The sequence below is a fragment of the Callithrix jacchus genome, chromosome 5 (assembly GCF_049354715.1).
Source record: "Callithrix jacchus isolate 240 chromosome 5, calJac240_pri, whole genome shotgun sequence".
In the NCBI taxonomy this organism is placed as follows: Eukaryota; Metazoa; Chordata; class Mammalia; order Primates; family Cebidae; genus Callithrix; species Callithrix jacchus.
This window is the reverse complement of record NC_133506.1, coordinates 39241294-39262517: the sequence shown is the minus strand read 5'-3', so window position 1 is coordinate 39262517 and position 21224 is coordinate 39241294. Positions and strand designations below refer to the sequence as shown.

At 43.8% G+C, this 21224-nt stretch overlaps 1 long non-coding RNA gene across 2 annotated transcripts in view; it reads right to left on the bottom strand.

Annotated features, from left to right (window-relative positions):
- Positions 1-251: 251 nt before the first annotated feature.
- LOC128932047 (uncharacterized) overlaps positions 252-21224 on the bottom strand; it is a 130849-nt gene continuing 109876 nt past the window's right edge. Inside the window, exons 5-6 of one of the 2 annotated variants that reach the window (XR_008481316.2) lie at positions 11075-11119; positions 252-4237 (exon numbers count right to left, since the gene is read on the bottom strand). This is a non-coding gene — a long non-coding RNA (uncharacterized LOC128932047). The remainder of the gene's footprint in view (positions 4238-11074; positions 11120-21224) is intronic. The other variant, XR_008481317.2, reaches the window with a different exon arrangement.

The window sequence follows — 21224 nt, the reverse complement described above, 5'->3', positions numbered from 1 at the left end:
CTCACTGCAGCCTCAAACTCCTGGGCCCAGGTGGTCCTTCTGCCTCAGCCTCCTATGTGGCTGTGATTACAGCCATCAGCCACTACATCCAGCCATAATTTATTTTCTAATACACTGCTAAACTCCATTTGCAGTGAATTCACTTAGGGTTTTTTTTTTTTTTTGCATTCATGTTAATAAGCAAAATTTATCTAAAATTCTATGCTGTTGTTGCCAAGCTGTCTGTATCAAAGTTATACTGGTTTTGCCTAATGAATGGGAAAGAAGAATTTTAATAACTGATTCAACTTCTTAAATTATAATTGGATCATATTTTTTCTTAGTAAATGTTGGTATGCTTTTCTAGAACATTGTTCATTTCACCTGGTTTTTCAAATGTATTGTGGTAAACATGTCTTTAGTATTATGATTTTTTTAATGCTCTTGTATCTGTTACCTATGCTCTAGTACTTAGAAAGGATTTGACCAATTGGTTAAATTAATATAAGAAAGATATTTTTTAGCACATGCCAGGGACTAGAGATTCAAGCTATGATTGAGATATGATTTGTGCTCATAGCTGAATTGGGGAGACAGACAGGTAAATGGCCAATTACATACAGTATGATTAACATAATAGAGTTAAGTACAAAGTGGCTTGGGAACATTTTGTACTTAGAGTGGAGGACTTCCTGAGGGAGGTGATGCTGAGCTGGGCACTGTAGGATAAGTAGGAGTTAGGAAGGTGAAAGAGATGGCTGTTTCTTGGCCTTACCTTTGGACTTCTCTTCAGAAACAGCTCTGAGCGAGGGTGAGGTGCCCAGATGCAGGAATTTGTGATCTTAAATCTCCTTCGTTTCCACAGGAGAATGTCTACTCACGTTTCTCCCTTCTAAGAATAACGATACTCCGCTTTGGTTCTAGATGCCCCTCTGGTGCCATATTTTCTATCATCTGCTATAGCACAGGCTTGGGCAAAGGAGAATAAAGATAGAGTCAGCTACTACTTCTCACCTTGAGGACAACCTTTGGCAAAGCCCCTTCCGGTGATGGCCATTCCCCAACTGCTGGTGGCTTCAGGAGCAGGCCCGCTTTAAGGGGCGCGTGAGGACAAGAACACAAAAATAAAAGATGTACAACTCTCTGGTCACTCCCTTCCAAGTCTCCACTGAGCTTTGGAAAATCGTTCTGCAGAAGCCTAAATGTCCTTGTCCAAAAACGTTCAGAGAAGCAGGGCTTTCAGTAGCCAAAATTAGACAGAGACAATAGTCGAGTTAATGGACAAAGGGTTTTAAAGTTCCGGAGTGCTGACAGCAACCATTCAGCTGTGGTGTCCATCAAGACAATATGTTTATTGAGCACTTACTATGTACTAAGTGGTTGGCATGTATCATCTCACATAATCTACCCATTGTGAGGCTGTTGCTAATGTTACCATCCCCAGTTTACATGTCAGGAAAGTGGAGCTCAGAGAGGTTAGATGGCTTGCCCTACAAAACTCTAGGCCTGAGATTCAAACCCAGAGCCTTTACACATCACCGCATATGGGGACATGTACCAAGTGCCTGGGCCAGTGAAGGCCCTGTGTGACTAAAGAATGAATTAAGTGAACAGAAGAATGTATTACCGTAACGACTACAAAGCAACATGAGAACGTTATTTTTGCTATAATGGTTGGCCAGTGGGGGAGATTGGGCAGGAACATAAGGAAACTTTCTGAGGTAACCCTAATATACTATATCTTAGTGAAGGCTCAGGTTACATAGGCAGTCACATTCCTCAAAACTCAGAAAATGTACATTTAAGGTTGGTACATTGCATCGTATGTGAATTTCACATTAAAAAAATTGTAAACAAATACCAGACTCTAACTGATGATACACATGCTGACGTATTTTAGGGGAAGTGAAAGGATGTCTGCAATTTGAAATGCACCCCCAAAAGAAGAGAGCTTGATCAATGGATAGAGAAACAGATAGATGGACAGTAAGTGTGTAACAAAACCAGGGGAGGAAAGTAACGGTGGAATCTAGGTGACGGATATACAGGTGTTCGCTGTCATATTCCGTCCACATTGTTTATTCAACTGTCATAATAAAATGTGGAGGAAAAATACCTTCTGTGTTATGGTGGCAGTTGGGTAAACATTTGTGCCTGCATCATGCTATTTACCCTGCTTTCCACCAGAGAAGAATGTAGAGGTTGCCCTTCCTCCTCTTCCTTCCTTCCCTCAGGGTCTCCCTCATTCCATCCAGCGAATAGCAACAAAGTATCAACACTGGGTTGGCAGCAAATCCAAGTTCCATTTTCCCTGCTCATGCCATATGCATTACTTCCTCTGAGAGGCAACTGCCTTGACCTCAACTAAAGGCAATGCAGTGATGTATGGAGATCACGTTTACATGGGAGCCCGATTTACTGTCCACCTTGGGCCGCAGGAGCCTGACGTCTCTTTGCATACCCCAGCCCAGCTCTCGGCCTGGAATGTCGCATATCATCCAGCAGTGTTTGGTAAACACAGACAGAGACAAGGAACAGTGTCCTGTGTCTAGTGACTGCAATGCCAGATTATTTTTTTCCCCCAAACTTTCTTTAATGATGTCCAATTGCCTTTCAAATAGGAAAAACCCTCAGCTTACCCGGGGCCTCCAGCGATGCCTTCAGCAAGACTTTTCACCCAACTTTTTCATCAAGAGGGGAGGAACCAGCATTCTGAATTGCAATATTCTCTTTGCTGGCTTGACTGTATATTATTTATTCTTAGCTTATTTATTTTTTTCTTTTGTTTGTGATATGGTTCCCTTAAAATATCCAGAGAAGGAAACCACTCTACATAAAGAAATTTGAATTTTTGCATGCCCGGTTACCATCTGAAATGTCACTTGCACGTTAAGTCTGTGTCCCCGAGTTGCTGTGGCAACCTCAGCAGCACTCTTTGCCCAGGGTGATAAAGGGGCCCTTTGTTAGCCGGGAGACCAGGTCTGGGTGCAGGGGCATCCTACTCAGCCCATCCTAACAAAGGAGCACACGTCCCCCTCTCTGAGCAGGCCAGCAGCCGGCCTGATTGTGCCTGTACTGTTGACAACCTTCCATGGGGAGACGGGAAAGAAACCCCCCTATTACTGGCATCTTTGAACAAAGTTGTTAGTTTTTTTTCTCTCTCTCTGTGCTGCTTGCTGTACAAAAACCCCTGCAAAGGGCCCCACTCATGCTTTCGCAAAGAAAAACACCAATTGTGAGGCCTCCCTAGAAGAGGGATGGGGCTCCCAATCTTAATTGAATCTCCTAGACTTGGTTATTAAAATGGCAACTCTAGCAGCAGTGGGTGAGCAGATGGGTTCTTCGAATGTTAGCAAGCAGCCTGGGAAAGAGGCCCTGGCTATCTCTGGCTCTGTAGTGTCCTCTGCACCCAAGAGCAAGGGGCTTATGCCAAGGACAGGCCCCCCCATGGACTGAGATCAGACCTGGGGGCTCAAGCTTCATTCAGCCTTGGATTCTTCTCCTTCGAAGTTGCAACCCAGAGCTGGGCAGTGCCTTGCTCAAGCTCTCTGAGCCACTCACATGAGAGAGAGGCCTGGGAGCCCAGGATCCTAACTTCCAGGCCTAGGCTCTTAAAGGTCACAGGTGGGCAGGGAACAGCCCCCAGGCCTTGGCTGCAGCCCATGGCCCTCTTCTGCTCCCCAAATCATCGCTTCCACCCCAGACCCCGCCAGGTTAGGCCCAGTTTTTCCTTTCCTCTCATACTGCCCCGACCAGAATCATTATTTACGCTTCTCTTTCTGACCCCATGATGTATGTGTAAGCTAAAGCTGGGAACTCCCACGTAGCCAGAAATGGCTGTTCACGGTGCCCCAGGGCCAGCACAGCGCCTGGCACACAGCATGTGCTCAAAAAGTATTTGTTGACCCAGTGAATCATGAATGAGTGAATCTATCAGAATGGATTCATTTCATCCTATCAAGCCCTCTTTTAGATTAAAGCCATTTTCCTCATTTCATTCCATTTCCTGCTGTCCTCTGCTGCCAGGTCCAGAACTGGAGCAGGCTACCAAGGTTGCAGATGTGATCCCTGCTGGAGAAAGGCTGTGTTCAGACAGATGTGTGGGCAGAATGGCAGTGGCGGGCAATGAGTGCCAATAGGGGTTACCCGGGGGCCGTAGGAGCTGGGAGTGGAGGCTGTAAGAGGCAAGACGGGATGCAGAACGACTTCCAGGATGAGGGCACTCCCAAACGACGTCTCAGAGATGACCAGGAACTGGCTGAGCAAAGCAGAATTCTCTAGTCAGAGACACAGTGAGAGCAAAGACAGGGGGGTTCGAAGTAACCCACTATACACAGGGCTCCCCATGAAGCTGCCTATTGGTAGAGAATCCAGGGCATGGCAGAATGGATTGCCTCCCTCTGGCTTGCCCCTCTGGCTATATTCAATCCAGAAATGGCCTGAATACAGCCAGAGGGGCAAGCCAGAGGGAGGACCTCACCAGCCAGGTTTAGGAACTCAAAGCCAAGTCGACCATGTACAGTTGTATAGGTTGTGTACTGCATAAAGGAAGTCAATGAAGTTGAAATCCAGCCCTATGGTCTGCTGGCCAAGCCCTGTGGCCACAGTTAAACCCTTCACTTAAAGAGGCACCAGGATCATCTTACAAAGGCGTCCATAACTCATGTTTCCATTTCCAGGGGTGGACAGTGATGTCCTCAGCTCCGAGTGGGGTGTGTGTGTGTGTGTGTGTGTGTGTGTGTGTGTGTGTGGTGTGGGGAAAGGAGGCATCACATCTAAAGGGAAGCCAGGCAAAAGAATCAGGACAAACGAGAAGGCTCTGGAGAACTATGAGCAGCTCCTGGGACTGCCAGGGATGACTGAACATGCACCCTGACCTCTGTACCGGTGGGGAGGGCATTTGCTCAGTACCAGTGAAAATGCTTGGCTCTCAGGTCAATCCTAGATTAAGAGTGAAGGGAAGGCAGGAGGGGGGCAGAGAATGATTAAAGGAGGGGGTTTGGGTTTGGGAGGTCTCCATGGGATGCAGTTGGAGGAAAGGTGAGAAGGCTGAGGATGGAATGGTGAGGACTTCCAGTTGTATTTTTACATTCATGATGGGGAGTAGCAGTCCTACGGGGAAGACAGTCTCTAAGGCAGTGGTCCCCAATCTTTTCAGCATCAGGGACCAGTTTCGTGGAAGACAATTTTTCCACAGACCGGGAGTATAGGGGAGGGATGTTTAGGAACGGAACAGTTCCATCTCTGATCATTGGGCATTAGGTTCTTTTTTTTTTTTTTTTGAAACAGTCTCTGTCACCCAGGCTGGAGAGCAGTGGTGTGATCTCAGCTCACTACCATCTCTGCCTCGTGGGTTCAAGCTATTCTCCTGCCTCAGCCTCCTGAATAGCTGAGGCACCACCATGCCCCACTAATTTTTGTATTTTTAGTAGAAACAGGGTTTCACCATGTTGGCCAAGATGGTCTCAATCTCCTGACCTCATGATCCGCCCGCCTCAGCCTCCCAAAGTGCTGGAATTACAGGTGTGAGCCACCTCATCTAGCCCAGGCATTAGATCCTTATAAGGAGAGTGTAATCCAGATTCCTCACATGCACAGTTCACAATAGGGTTTGTGCTCCTATGAGAATCTAATGCTGTAGTAATGCTCACTTGTTGGCCGCTCACCTCCTGCTGTGCTGCCTGGCTCCTAACAGGAACTGCTGCTCTAGGATATATTGTCCACAGTGCTTAGGGGCTGGGTTTTGAAGAAGAGTAAGTCCAGGACCAGGAATCTAAGAGTGGGCTGGATCCCCAGGCAGGAGAATGAGGGCCTCTGGACAGCAGCTGGACTTGGGAGGAGATCTGGACATGACCTCCTCCAGGAAGGGTGGGGTGGGATCTGCATTATGTTAGGGATGCCCAGCCTTGCTCCTTGCACATTGCAGATGAGTTATAAATATTTGTTCCATCAACGGCTACTTATCAGTGATCCAGTTCCCCTGGATCTGTGTAGATGTGATCTGTGAATGTCTGAGAGGTTTGAAATGACAGCTCGTGCCAGGGGAGGTGAGTGTGTGGATAGTGTGTATCTTCTGGGTGACATTAGCTACTGCAATAAATAGGCCCCGAATTTCAGTGGCTTAATCTCAGAACAGAAGTCTGTTTCCTGCTCACTGATGAGTCCAGTTCACTGAAGAGGCCAGTTCCCTGTTTGCTGACAGCTTTCTTCCATATGGTGATTCAGGGATCCAGGCTTCCTCTATCACTGGCTCTACCATCCCCCTGCTTCACATAAACCCCAGCCCAGAGGTGACACATCACTTCTGCTCTCCTTCCCTTGATGAGAACTTCTCATATAGCTAAACCCCAGATGCAAGGCAGGCTGGGAAATGTAGTCTAGACTGGAAAGATGCCTCCTCAAAACAATTTTACACCATGGAAGGGCTAGTAGAGATTTTGGGTGCACTGACATAGGAAGTGACAGAAATAGAGGAAACTGAGGCCTCAAGGCACAAATTTGTGGCAGTGGCCAAGGACATAAGCAGCCACCCTGAATTCAGCTCTTGGCCTTGCCCAAGATTCTAACTGGAACACGGAGATGATATGCGGGCGGGGAAGGAGCAAAGCATGAGTGGCTGTCTCCCCCACTAATGACTATATTTGATCCTCACTTAGTCTTGGGAGATGGAGCTCCTTTCGCTCATTATCCCTCTTTCATAGAGGAGCAAACAGGTTGAGAGACAGAACAAGCCTTGGGCAGGGTCACTCCCGTGAAGCGGGGACTAGAACCCAGGGCATCTGTTTCCTAGTCCTGTACTGGCTCACCAGATACCCTAAGTCTAAACTGATTCTCCAGAACACATTTTTGTCTTCTTCTGGACAAACAGTGTAGTCTGTCACATCACAATTTTGTTCCCAAACATCGAGAGGGTGGCACGTGGTCATCAGGCAGGACGATTAGTTTTTTTTTTTTTTTTTTGAGACGGAGTTTTGCTCTTGTTACCCAGGCTAGAGTGCAATGGCGTGATCTCGGCTCACCGCAACCTCCACCTCCTGGGTTCAGGCAATTCTCCTGCCTCAGCCTCCCGAGTAGCTGGGATTACAGGCATGCGCCACCATGCCCAACTAATTTTTTGTATTTATGTATTTTCACCATGTTGACCAGGATGGTCTTGATCTCTTGACCTCGTGATCCACCCGCCTCAGCCTCCAGGGCCCCCAGGGAAGGGCTTGGCTAGGTCTCTGCTGTGTCAGTAATTCTTCCATTATAGCTGGCCGACTTTGTTACAAAGTATAAGATCTTTTAACATATTTTTAAACACTATCAATTCTGCTCTGTGTTCTTGTATTTCTTTTGTCCTGAAGCTCAACCCGACAAAAACATTTTCCCATCAAAAATTCAATGGGGCTCTTACAAAGTGACAGTGGATTAAATATCTGCATTTATGATCCCCTCCCATATACACCTCCCCGTTTTTTTGGCCCAGTACCACAGATCAAATGCCAAAAAGGCAACGGATCTCAGCTGCTTTGAAACAAGCTGTGTCAGTCCAAAGGTTATTTCATTTTGGATACCGTGTGACCCCATGTTTGGGCTTCATTTTAAATTAATAAATGCATGAGGATAGTCAGCACTCTAACCCCAGAGCCGAGAGTGCTGCCTGGCCCATGGCAGGCTCAGTAAATTTAGGAGGAAAGCCACACCCTGGAGTTCTCTGACCTTGGTGAAAGGCAGTTGAGTAGAGTTGGCAGAGAAACCTGTCATTTGTGGTTTTCCATTTTAAATCTAAGCATTCTCACATTGTCTTAAAATTTATAAACACATGGGTGTGGTGAGTATTCCAAGCATTCCCAGTGCCTAGCACAGTGTGACTCAGAGTAAATAATCAATACATTATTTTTTTAATAAATGAACCAAATAAGTAATTAACATCTCAAAGTGGGCATTCACACCTTGTGTTGTTTCCTGCAAACAAGTTCAGGAGGATATTTTCCATGTAGTAAACGGAGCTCATTGCAAATTGGATGAGTGGGAGGGGTAAAGTGGCAGCTCTGGGGCCTGGAGGGACACCCCCACCTCAGCTGTCCCACCTCTGCTGCCCGACTGCCCCGACTCCCATCTCTGCTTTTTCTCCTCCTCGCCTCCCCTCCCTACTGCTGTGCTCAGCCTTCCCTCTCCTGTCTTCTGAGCTAGAACTCACTCCATCCCTCCGCCCAGCAGCCCTAGACCCTGCCTTTAGCTTGGATGCCAGCCTGGTCTTGCTTCCTGAGAAAAGGGGTCTCTGGTACTCCTCCTGTCCCCTATCATCACACCTAATGCAGAGAGGGGCAGGAGGGTCCAAGTGGGCCACCAGGATGGAGGAGTGGTAGAAGTGGGACTTTCAGCTCTAGGTACTTAGGAACCTCCCCTGGCCCCTTGGAAGTAGCCTGACCTGGCGCAGGTACAGGGAGCCGATACTTGCAGAAAGAAGTTGATGGACAGAGTTTAAGCCTCTTCCTCTCCTTACCAAAGTATTTATTTAGCTCTCAACTTTACTTTCACCCCAAAGTTAACATTAATGATATTAACCATTTCTCTCATACATGTTTAAAAGTTTTGGCCGGGCACAGTGGCTCACACCTGTAATCCCTGCACTTTGGGAGGTCGAGGCGGGCAGATCATAATGTCAGGAGTGTGAAACCAGCCTGACCAACATGGTGAAACCCTGTCACTACTAAAAATACAAAAATTAGCCAGGGGTGGTGGTGCACTCCTGTGATCCTAGCTATTTAGGAGGCTGAACCGAGGAGGCAGACGTTGCAGTGAGCCAAGATTGTGCCACTGCCCTCCAGCCTGGGTGACAGAGTGAGACTGTCTCAAAAAAAAAAAAAAAGGTTTTTTTTATTTCACAGTTGTGTTTATCTTTTAATTTTGATTTATTTTGCTTCATAGAAGTTTTTTATTTGGTACAATTAAATCTGTCAGTCTTTTCATTTTTCTAAAGATTGCTAACCTATTCTGTTGTGTTTTCTTGTATACTGTATGGATTGCTTTTTTTTTTTTTAATCTTCCATTTTTCTGAAGTGTCTTTTGGAGTAAGACTCAGGGACAGTTTCTAGCTTATTTTTTTTTTAATCTAAATGACTAATCTAATTTAGATACAATTTAATAAGTAATTCATTATTTCCTCTCCAAATGTGAAGTGTCAATTTCATTATCCGCTGCACAGCCGTGGATGCTGAAGCCCATGTCTGCACTGGGTGGCCCCTCATTCATCACACCAAGCCACTGTGGTTCGGTTTCCATCAACTTCCCTTTATACTATGTTTTGGTAAACAGGTACGGAAAGCTCCACTTCTTATGCTTCCTTTTCAGGAAATTCAGTTCTATTCTTTTATACCAATTGCCCCAGATTTATAATAACATTAAGTTCCCATCAGTTTGAGTAGGGTGTTTTCACTAGAATTACATTGAGTTAAAGACTCATCGACGAAGAGCATACATTCTATACTAAAACTTTCTACCAAAGATGTGAGTCCATTGACTGAAGTCCTATTTCATATCCTTCAGTGGAGGTTCGTTGCTTTTTTCCTAGCAGACCAATTTCTGATCTTATTTCTAGGAATCTTCCTCGAGGCATGCTTTTATTTGCCTTCCAGGACACAGCACATTCCTGGTCTCCTCCTGCCTCCCAGGTCACTCCTTTCTGGAGTCTTTTACTGGTTCTTTCTCTTCTCCCAGACCTCTTATTTTGTTTTGAGATGGAGTCTCGCTCTGTCACCCAGGCTGGAGTGCAGTGGCGCGATCTTGGCTCACTGCAACTTCTGCCCCTCAGGTTCAAGCAATTCTCCTGCCTCAGCCTGGGATTACAGGCATGGGCCTCCATGCCCAGCTAATTTATTTTGTATTTTTAGTAGAGAGGGGAGTTTCACCATGTTGGCCAAGGTGACCTCGAACTCCTGACTTCAGGTGATCTGCCCACCTCAGCCTCCCAAGGTACTAGGATTATAGGTGTGAGCCACAGCACCAGCCTTTTCCCCCAGACCTCTTAGCATTGGGCTCCAGAGCTCAGACTTGCAATTCTCAAGATTTCTACTGAATAAGTCGCAATTCAGAGATAAGTATCTTTGTGCAAATGAGTCTTCCATTTTTCTCCTTAGGATTCCTTACAAGCGGAAACAATGAGCAAGAACGCCATGGAGGCTCCAGTTCCTTTTCAGGTCTACACTGACTAGAGTTGTCTGGATTCCTGCAGAGTTGGCATGGCATAGCTCAGAGAGATTCAGGAGACTGGGATAAGAAGGCCTCTTGTCTAGGCTGGGCACGGTGGCTCAAGCCTGTAATCCCAACACTTTGGGAAGCCGAGGTGAGCAGATCACTTGAAGTCAGGAGTTTGAGACCAGCCTGGCCAACATAGTGAAACCCCATCTCTACTAAAAACACTAAAATTAGCCAGGCGTGGTGGCACACACCTGTAATCCCAGCTACTCTGGAAAGGAGGTGGGAGAATCACTTGAACCCAGGAGGTGGAGGTTGCAGTAAGTTGTAATTGCACCACTGCACTCCAACCTGGGTGACAGAGTAAGACATTGTCCCAGAAAATAAAATAAAAAGGCCAGGCGCAGTGGCTCACACCTGTAATCCCAGCACTTTGGGATACCAAGGTGGGCGGATCATGAGGTCAAGAGATTGAGACCATCCTGGCCAACATGGTTAAACCATGTCTCTACTAAAAATACAAAAATTAGCTGGGTGTGGTGATGTGTGCCTGTAGTCCCAGCTACTTGGGAGGCTGAGGCAGGAGAATCACTTGAACCAGGGAGGCAGAGGTTGCAGCTAACCAAGATCATGCCACTGCACTCCAGCCTGGCGACAGAGCAAGACTCCATCTCAAAAAAGAGTTAATTAATTTAAAAAATAAAATAAAAAATTATTTAAAATTTTAAAAAGAAGGCTTGTCTTAAAATTGAGCCTCCATGTTGATTTATGAGAATCACAGTCTCAAGTTTCAATCTGAAATGCAAATGCAAGAGCTACATTTAGAAGGAAATCGTAGTTCGATTACAAAAAGTGGCTCCTCCTTTATGTGTGGGAAAATGACCGCACCCACCTCTCAGCTTTTCTATTTACTCACATTGTGGCCTTGGAAAAAATATCTTCTGGACCTCCACTCCCTTGTCTGTAAAATGAAGAAAATAATACCTAGATGTTGTGAGTATTCATTCAATAGATGGACAGATAGGTAGATAGAGAGAGAGAGAGAGAGATGATAGGTAAGTGGGTAGGTAGGCAGATAGATTGAGAGGGAGAGAGACACGGATAGATAATAGATGGGTAACAGTGAGAGGCTATCATACACTTGGCCCTGTTTTAAACATGGGGGTTCCAGTGCTAACAAAACAGATAAAAGTCCTTGCCTTACATGAGTTTAGGTATTTATATTATTTCCCAGCAATCTAAAGTTTAGGCATTTAGTTGGGTATTTAGATTGAACTCACATTCTACAAGAAGACAGACAACAACAAAACAAGCAGACTTCCAAGAACCGGTAGTCAGTGCTCCGGAGAAAAATAAAGCATGGAAATGGAATGGATTAGGGCGTTTGGGATGGAGGGCACTTGAGGCGGAGTATTCATGGAAGGACTCTTGCTAAGGTGGCATTCGACCATGGCAGGTCAAGGGTAGAATCAGAGACATTGCCTTAATATGATGGCAACTGTTCAGAAGAGAGGTGAAAGTGCCTTAGGACAGAGAGTTTGCCATGAGTATGATGAGAACTTTTTGGATTCTGGATGTTTTGCAAGGATAGAGTCAGTGGAATTTGCTCAAGAATAGGATGTAGGATGTGAGAGAAAGGGAATATTTAAGGATATATTCAAAATGCCTGAGAAATCATCAGAATTTAATTGCTATTAAGTAAGTTGCCATTAAAGTTGAGGATGGAGCAGGTTTAGGGGGAATCGGAAGTTCCATGGGATCAGCAGCACTGGAGATATTTATTCCCATCCAAGTGGTGAGATCAGGCAGGTAGCTGGATATATGGTCTAGGGGCCTGGGAGTAGCCCAGAGCAATAATACAAATTTAGGATTAAATAAGATAATAAGTAAAGTGTTTAGCCTTTGGAAATCTTAGAAAGGAGACAGGGAGGTCGAGGCTGGGTACTTGTCTAGGCTCACTCCCTGCTAACTTACTTGCTCTAAGATATCAGTGTGCACAATTTAAATCAATGCTTCTGCAAAACAAAATCACACTTTTTTTTTTTTTTTTAACCATGTCAAAGTCCCTCCAGGCCTCTCATGGATGAGTTTGAATAAAAGTATGCATTAGGGGGCCAGGTGTGGTGGCTCACATCTGTAATTCCAGCAGTTTGGGAGGCCAAGGCAGGAGGATCAGTTGAGGACAGTTCGAGAGCAGCCTAGACAACATACCAAAACCCAGTGTATCAGTTTGTTTTCATGCTGCTGACATACTCAAAACTGGGAACAAAAAGAGGTTTAATAGAACTTACAGTTCCACATGGCTGGGGAGACCTCAGAATCATGGCAGGAGGTGATTCATACTTATCTTACATAGTGGCAGCAAGAGAAAAATGAGGAAGAAGCAGAAGTGGAAACCCCTGATAAACCCATCAGATCTCATGAGACTTATTCACTATCACGAGAATAGCACGGGAAAGACCAGCCGTCATGATTCAATTACCTCCTCCTGGGTCCCTCCCACAACATATAGGAATTCTGGGAAATACAATTCAAGTTGAGATTTAGGCAGGGACATAGCCAAACTATATCACCCACTCTCTACCAAAAACGTTTAAAAAATTAGCTGGGCATGGCAGCACATGCCCGTAGACCTAGTTACTTGGGAGGCTGATACAGGAGGATGACTTGAGCCCTGGAGGCTGAGGCTGCAGTGAGCTGTGATTGCACCATTGCATTCTAGTCTGGGCAACAGAATAAGGCCCTGTCTGTAAAAAAAATAAATCATAAAACATTTAAAAAACAAAAGTGTGCATTAGGAAGACCTGAAGAACTTTATCCAAATACTCCATTCCGAGTATGAATTTATGAATTATGAATTCCAGCTCAACAGACTTCAATCTTTAAAAAGCTTCCCCCAGGGGTTTTTGTGAACACTCCTGGGATCATTCATTGGTCAGAACCTTGAAGTTAAACTCAAAATGCTAAGAATATGGTAAAAGAAAGTAAAAAAGTGGAAACAATCTAAATACCCTATTACTAGGGAGAGGTGTTCCTCATTTTACAGATGAGGAATCTGCAGCTCAGAGGTGAAACAACTTTCCTAAACTCACATAGCTAGTGAATGGCAGCCAGGAGGTAACACAAGTTTTAGGGCCAGAGGTGTGTTTTTGTCACCACATCCTGCTGCCTCCTCCGCTTGGTCACTCCTAATCCCATTGAGAAGGCAGAAGGCTATTTGATAGTTTAAGTGCAGATGCGGGATTGGAGTAAATCCTCCTGCCCTTCAGGCAACTTGTCCGCCTGAAAGAGGTAAAGATTTGGCCAGTGAGCCTCAAATCCTAGTAAAATCAGAATTCCCAGGGGGGCTCCTGCACCTCAACCCTGTAAGCTATGCTTCGTTAGGTCTGAGTGGGAAACACAGCCTTAAATGCAAAGTGCTCTCGGGCCCCAAATAGTCATTCCATGTTTTCTTCTCCTGCTTCCCTCTGGAGGCCCAGCATCTGATCATGAACCTCCCCCACCTCAGCACTGGCCCTGGGGGTCCTGGCAGGAAAGGGTTAAAGTCCTGAGAACTCGGGGCTCTTCTCTCAGGGGATTGGAATGTGCTGGAGGGGAGGGAAGCTGGTGGTCCAGCACTGAGCCTGGCCATTGTCGCAGAACAATTGCCCCCCAGGAACAGAACAGCAGACGCTAATTATGAGACACTTGTGTCCTCCATGCAATTATGAGATCTGTGTGACCATTAGCATAAGAAACTAGCACACTGGCTTGTTTGGGTCTAACTTTCCCCACAGTGCTCTACTCAGGAATCTGAAGAAGTAAAACGATGAACTCAGGGCATCATCAAAGACTCAGCCCAGAGATTCTCAAGTTTAGGCCACATGAGAATCACCTGGATGCTTGAAAAAATGCAGATTCTCAGGCCTCGATTCCAGAAACTTGGATTTGGTGGGTCTGAGTGGAAACGAAGGCGGGTTAGCCATTGAGATTCACAGAAGTCGAAACTTAGTTCTCCCTTGGAAGCTGGAGAAGCCCTGGCACCCATCTCGAAGTTTTCTAAGTGCCTCCACTCCCTGAGCAAAGGCTCTCACTGCCCTGCTGACGTTGCGTGAGCTGCGAGGGTTAAGCCCTAACACTGACTGAACCTCAAGCTGGCTCACAGGGAAGAGCAAGTCTAATGACTACTTTCCTGCCTACACAGAGCCTCAGATCTCATGGGAAAGGTAAGAGCAGAGAATAAGAACACAAACCTGGAGCAATGAGGGGTTGGGGAAGGGTCCCCCAATCCCTGACTTCTGAATTAACCGGGTGACTTCATGCAAGGATCAGAAACCTGTCTTCATCCAGCTTGGGTCAAAGGGTAATTGATGGGTGAGTTTGCTTAATGTCGAAAGAACTGCGGCTGACTGCAGAAATAACCAGAACCCAAAATTAAATGCCACTGCAGCTCTCTCCATGCTCACACACTGGCTTTCCGGGCCAAATGGCACCACTGACTCCCCACTTCACATCTTCCAGGCTCTTCCATCCTAAAGAGGCAATCAATCCTTCTTTAACTCCAGTTTGAAAGTTCCCAAAGAGATCCACGTTCTCACCTGTGTGTCTAGAGATGTAAAAGTGACCCTGACTAGCAGCCCACAGAACCAAAGGGTGGGAGTAGGAGAGAGGCCTCTTCCCCCAGGAAGGGGATGCTAGACTAGGCCAAACTGGTTCTCTAAGGCCCTTCAGATACTCTGTCACTTCAACCTCATGACCACTGACTGAGACAGGTGGACTCATTCCTCATTTTGACAAATGAGGAAAATAAGCAGAAGGTAGAGTGACTTTCCCAAGGTTACCGAGCTAGTCTTTGGCAGAGCTGGACTTGCTGACCAGGTCTCCCTGTATCCCAAGTCCAGTTTCTCCATGGCATTGTGCATGGCATGTTCAAGGCATGAGGGAGACATCAAGGTCTCTGGAATGTTTGGTCAAGTGTCCTGCAGAAGGAAGACAGGAACTGAAGGGACATGGCTTAAGAGACCAGGCAGGTGGACCAGGATCATATTCTAGAAAAGGGAACGTTAGACTAAACTTAGGCTCTTTTTTTTTTTTGAGACGGAGTTTCGCTCTTGTTACCCAGGCTGGAGTGCAATGGCGCGATCTCGGCTCACCGCAATCTCCGCCTCCTGGGTTCAGGCAATTCTCCTGCCTCAGCCTCCCGAGTAGCTGGGATTACAGGCACACGCCACCATGCCCAGCTAATTTTTTGTATTTTTAGTGGAGACGGGGTTTCACCATGTTGACCAGAATGGTCTCGATCTCTTGACCTCGTGATCCACCCGCCTCGGCCTCCCAAAGTGCTGGGATTACAGGCTTGAGCCACCGTCCCTACTAAAAAAAAAAAAAAAAAAAAAATTAGCTGGGCATGGTGGCGCACAACTGTAGTCCCAACCACTCAGGAGGCTGAGGCAGAAGAATCGCTTGAACCCAGGAGGCGGAGGTTGCAGTGAGCTAAGATCGTGCCACTGCACTCCAGTCTGACAACAGAGTGAGACTCCGTCTCAAAAAATAATAATAATAGAGCTCCCAAAGGGTACAGGAAGGAGCTTGTGGGGTGAACAGCTGTTCTTTCTATGTATCTAGATCTCTCTATGTATCTATATCAATATTTTTGTCAGTATAGGTATTGGTGTCAATACCAATGTTGATGTTGATATCCTATTGGTTCTATTTCTCTGAAGAACCCTGACTAATAGAGCGACCAAGAGGGGTCAAGGTGATGTCAGGAGGGCCACTTAGACATGTCCAGGTGACAGAGGTAGGACATGGGAGGAGGTCCCTTGCACATTAGAGGTCTAGTCACAACTCCACTTCATTTTTAAACTAAGATATAATTCACACACTGGAATATTCACCCCTTCAACTGCAATGCAGTGGTTTTTCATATATCCACAGAGTGGTTCAACAGTCACCACTATCAATTTCCAGAACATTTTTCTAGAAATCTAACCATTTCTAGATTTTCTAGAAATCTAACCATCAGAACCATTCTGCACTGCCCCTTCTCCAAGCCCCTGGCAACAACTAATCTTCTTTCAGTCTCTAGGGTTATGTCTTTTCCATGTATTTCATATATATGGAATCATACAATGACTCTTTGTGTCTGGCTTCTTTCATTTAACAAATGTTTTCAAGTTGATCTATGTTTTGTACACATCAGTAGTTCATCCCTTTTTAAGGCTAATATTCAATTGTGTGGATGAAATACATGTTTTGTTTATCCGTTCATCAGTCAATGGACATTTGGATTCTTTCCACTTTTTGGCTATTATGAATAATGCTTGCTATGTGCAAGTTTTTGTGTGAACATAGATTTTTCAATTCTGGGGGTCACATACCTGTGAATGGAATTGCTGGCTCATGTGTTAACTGTATGTCTGACTTTATGAGGAACTTCCAGAATCTTTCAAAGCAGCTGCACCATTTTACATTCCCACCATCAGTGAAGGCATGTCCCAATTTCTCTACATCCTCAACGAACCTTTATTATTGTCCAGCATTTTTATCATAGCCATGCTAGTGGGTCTGAAGTACTGTCTCACTGTTTTCAGCTGGGTGCAGTGGCGCATGCCTGTAGTCCCAGACACTTGGGAGGCTGAGGTAGGAGCATCATTTGGGCCCAGGAGTTTAAGGCTACAGTGTATCTTGAATGTGCCTGTGAGTAGCTACTGCACTCCAGTCTGGGTGCCATGGTGAGACCCCATCTCTTAAAAAGAACAAAAACAAAAAATGTATTCGTCGTTGGTTTAGTCTGCACTTCCCTCCCTGCTAATGATGTTGGGCATCTTTTTATGTGCTTATTGCCATTTGTAATCTTTGGAGACGTGTATATTCAGATTCTTTGCACAATGTTTTAATTGTGTTATTTATCTAGTTATTGTTGAACTGTGGATGCTCTTTATATATTCTAGGTACAAGTCCCTTATCAGATATATAATTTGAACTTTTCTCTCATTCTGAGTTGTCTTGCTCTTTCTTGACGGTGTCCAATGAAACAGAAAAGTTTTACATTTTGATTACGTAGAGTAATTTCATGTAATTGCTGCTAGGGTAGGTTTCATGTCTCCTATTTTGATGTGTGTTTGTATATATGTCTCTTCTTTCTGGCTTCTTCTATTCCTTCATTATTACCTTCTTTTGTACTAAATAGATATTTTCTAGTATTCTTTTGTCATTTCTTTATATATATTTTAGTTATTTTCTTAGTGGTTGCCCTGGAGATTATAATTAACATCTTAATTTATAACAACCTAGATTGGATTAATATTAACTTCATCTCAATTATATATATAAACCTTTCTCCAATATAGCTTCATTCCCTCCCCAACTTTTGCACTATTTTTGTCATACATATTACATCTTTATACATTCTATGGCCATCAACATAGATTTATAATTTTTGCTTCATATAGCTGTCCTTTAAAACAAATAGGAGGAAAAAGAGCTACCAAAAAATTGTATTTTTCCCTTTATATTTGTTTTTCCCTTTGTATTTATCTATGTGGTGCCTTTATTTCTTTAAGTGGATTTGACTTACTTCCTATTATCCTATCATTTCAGCCTGAAGGACTGAATGTTCATTAATATTTCTTGTATAAAAGTTGAATGTTCGTTAGTATTTCTGGTAGAGAAATACTAAAATGTTCAGTCTTCAGGCTGAAATACCTGTAAACTGCCTCTGTTTTTATCTTTCTGGGAATGTCTTCATGTCTCCTTCATTTTTAAAAGACAGTTTTGCTGGATATAGAATTTTTGGTTGATCAGCACTCTGACTATACCATCCCACTCACTGTCTTCTGACATCTATGGTTTCTGATTAAAAGCTGACAATCTTATTCAGGATCTCTTATACATGGTGAGTCACTTCTCTCTTAATACTCTGAAGATATTCTTTGTCTTTGCCTCTTAACAGTTTAATTATGATGTGGATCTTTCTTAGTTTATCCTAGTTGGAGTTTGTTGAGATTCTTGAACATGTAGGCGAATGTTTCTCATCAAATTTGGGAAGTGTTAGCCATCTTTTTTTTTTTTCAAATATTCTTTCTGCCACTCTATCTTCTCTTCTAGAACCCCTATTATGCACATTTTTATATTCTCAGTATAGCTCAGTATGCTTGATAGGTCTCAGACTCTTCGTTTTTCTTCATTCTTTTTATTTTTCTCTTCCTTAGACAGAAAGTATCATCCGACCTGTCATCAGGTTGGCTGACTTCTTTTTCTTCTGCCTTTTCAAATGTTCTCCTGAGCTCCTCTAAGTGAATGTTTCATTGCAGTTACTGTACTTTCAACTCCAGAATTTTTGTTTTTATAACTTCTCTTTGTTAATATTTTGTATTTCATGAGACAATATTTTCCAACTTTTCTTTAGTTCCTTAGATATAATTTCCTTAGTTCTTTAAGCATATTTTAAATAGCTAATTTAAAGCCTTTGTCTAATAAATCCAACATCTGGGCTTCCTCAGTAGAGTTTCTCTTAATTCTTTTCCCCCCTTTTTTCTGTTTATAGGCCATATTTTCTGATTTCTTTGCATGACTTATATTTTTTGTTGAAAAAGCAGACCTTTAAAATAATATAATATGGCAACTCTGGAAATCAGATTCTCCCCCTCGCCAGAGTTTGTTCTTATTATTTGTTGTTGCTGCTGTTTTTAAGTGTATTTTTAAATTATTGTGTGAAGTCTACGTTCTTTGTCACATGTTGCCGCTGAAGCCTCTGCTTGGTTAGCTTAGCCATTAATGATTAAAAAGAGATTTCCTTTAATGCCTCAGACCAACACATCTCCCATTCTTCACCTTGCGGTTCTGTGTGGATATTGAGACACGCCTTAAACACTCCACCAGGAAGCAAAAGAAAAGGTCTTCTGAAGAAAAGTTTAAGTTCCCAATAAAATTCAAGAAAATGTAGAGCCTATGAAATGTAAGATGAGAGAAGAAATAATAATGCAGAAGAATGGGATGAACAGAAGCCTGGAGATTGTTTTTATTTCGAGAAACTAATAATAAAAGAAATGAACAATGCTATAGCAGAATTTCCGACTGTGCCAGCAGTAATAAAGTACTGGGGCAAAGCAAATGCACCCCCAAGTCATCGATGTTGACAAGATGTCAGGAATGTGGTGACAAAAGAAAAGGGATGAAAATTATAAAAGGGAAAGCAGGAACGCCGTTGTTAAAAGGAAAAACATGAAAGAAGGAGAACTAAATACGTGCTCCGCCATGTGGAAAACCGGCGCTTCCAAAGAAAACAATTTGTTCACTCATTAATTCATTTAACCAATATTTATTGGACACAGACTGGGTGCTAGAAACTGAGAATAAATCGTGAACAAAACAAAGTTTTAGCCTTAATGGAGCCCACATTCTGGTGGAAAAACAGAAAATAAACAAGTGAGTATAATGTAAACAATACATATTTAAATTACAGTAAATGGTAAGTTTTATCAAGAAAAAGAACACAGGATGAAGGGTTACAACAGGATGACTAGGGTGTGTCAGTGGGGAGCTACTGTTGTTGGGAAGATAACATCTTAACAGAGACCTGAATTAAATGATGGAGAGAGTCCTGTGGATATCTGAAAGGAGGGTGTCTTAGTCTATTTAGTGTTGTTGCTATAACAGAATACCTGAGACTGGGTAATTTATAAAGAAGAAGGGTTTATTTAGCTCACAGTTCTGCAGGCTAAGAAGTTCAAGGGTATGGCCCAGGCTTATGTTGAAGGCTACTGGTCTGCATCATAACATGGTGGAGAAGGTCAAAGGGGCAGCGGATACATGCAAAGAGACGAAAACCAAGGGGCATCCTGGCTTTACAAAATCCAACTCTGGGAGAGCTAATTCTGTATTGGACATTTTTCAGTTTGAGAAGCCTATTAAACATCAATTCGGGTTTTGGCTTAGAGGTGTTGACAGATGAATGTATAAGCTAAAGATCAAGGAAAATGTCAAGACCGAAGGTACAACACTGAGAATCATCAATGTGGAAATGATATTTTAAATCATGATATTTAAATCCCATTGGCTATTAGATCAAAGCGTTGGACCCAGAAATGAGAAGATCGAGATAAAAGAGGATCAACAATAAGCAATGAAACCAACTGTGTGTGGAATCTACTCCAAATATGATAATTTCTAAAAATTAACTCTCAGAAAAGAATTGCTCTAAATTTATCTCCTTAAAAAAGATCTCATCCTGTGGATGTCTGAAGAGAGGGTGTCTTAGTCCATTTAAGTGTTGCTATAACAGACTACCTGAGACTGGGTAATTTATAAGAAGAGGCATGAGGGGAAAGGCATGGATGGGCCATGAAAAAAACAAGGACCCATCTCCCTACATAGACAGCATTCTGAGCCGCAGCAATAAGGCTGAACAAGAAGACCAATTTGGAAATGCACTATTCTAAAAATGAACTTTCAATTTATTTTTTATTTTTATTTTATCTTTTGAGACAGAGTCTTGCTCTGTCACCCAGGTTGAAGTACAGTGGCACAGTCTCGGCTCACTGCAACCTCTACCTCCCAGGTTCAAACAAGTCTTGTGCCAATGCTTCCCGAGTAGCTGGGATGCCAGGCGCCCACCACCACACCCAGCTAATTTGTGTCCACTAAAATACAAATTTTAGTAGAGATGGGGATTCACCATGTGGGCCAGGCTGGTCTCTAACTCCTGGCTTCAGGTGATCCATCCACCTCGGCCTCCCAAAGTCCTGGGAGTACAGGCATGAGTCCCGCACTCAGCCACGAATTCTTTATTTTGAACAAAAATCTTGTTTGGCAAAGAAACATCAGCCTGAAATGACCTCAATCAATACTGGTTTGCAATGATTAGAGACGTCACCTGACAGAATCAGTAAATAAGGAAGGCAAAGAAATTTGACACAGATTTAGTAATTATTGCTAAAGGTATCACCTCACAATTGCAAGTGTCAAATGTCTTTGTAAACAATCCTCCTAAAGCTCACTTGAAAATCAATACAGAAAATGGTTGTCTGTAGAAATCTTGCACATACACCGTCAGGCAAATTAAACAACCAAAAATCTGTCCTCAC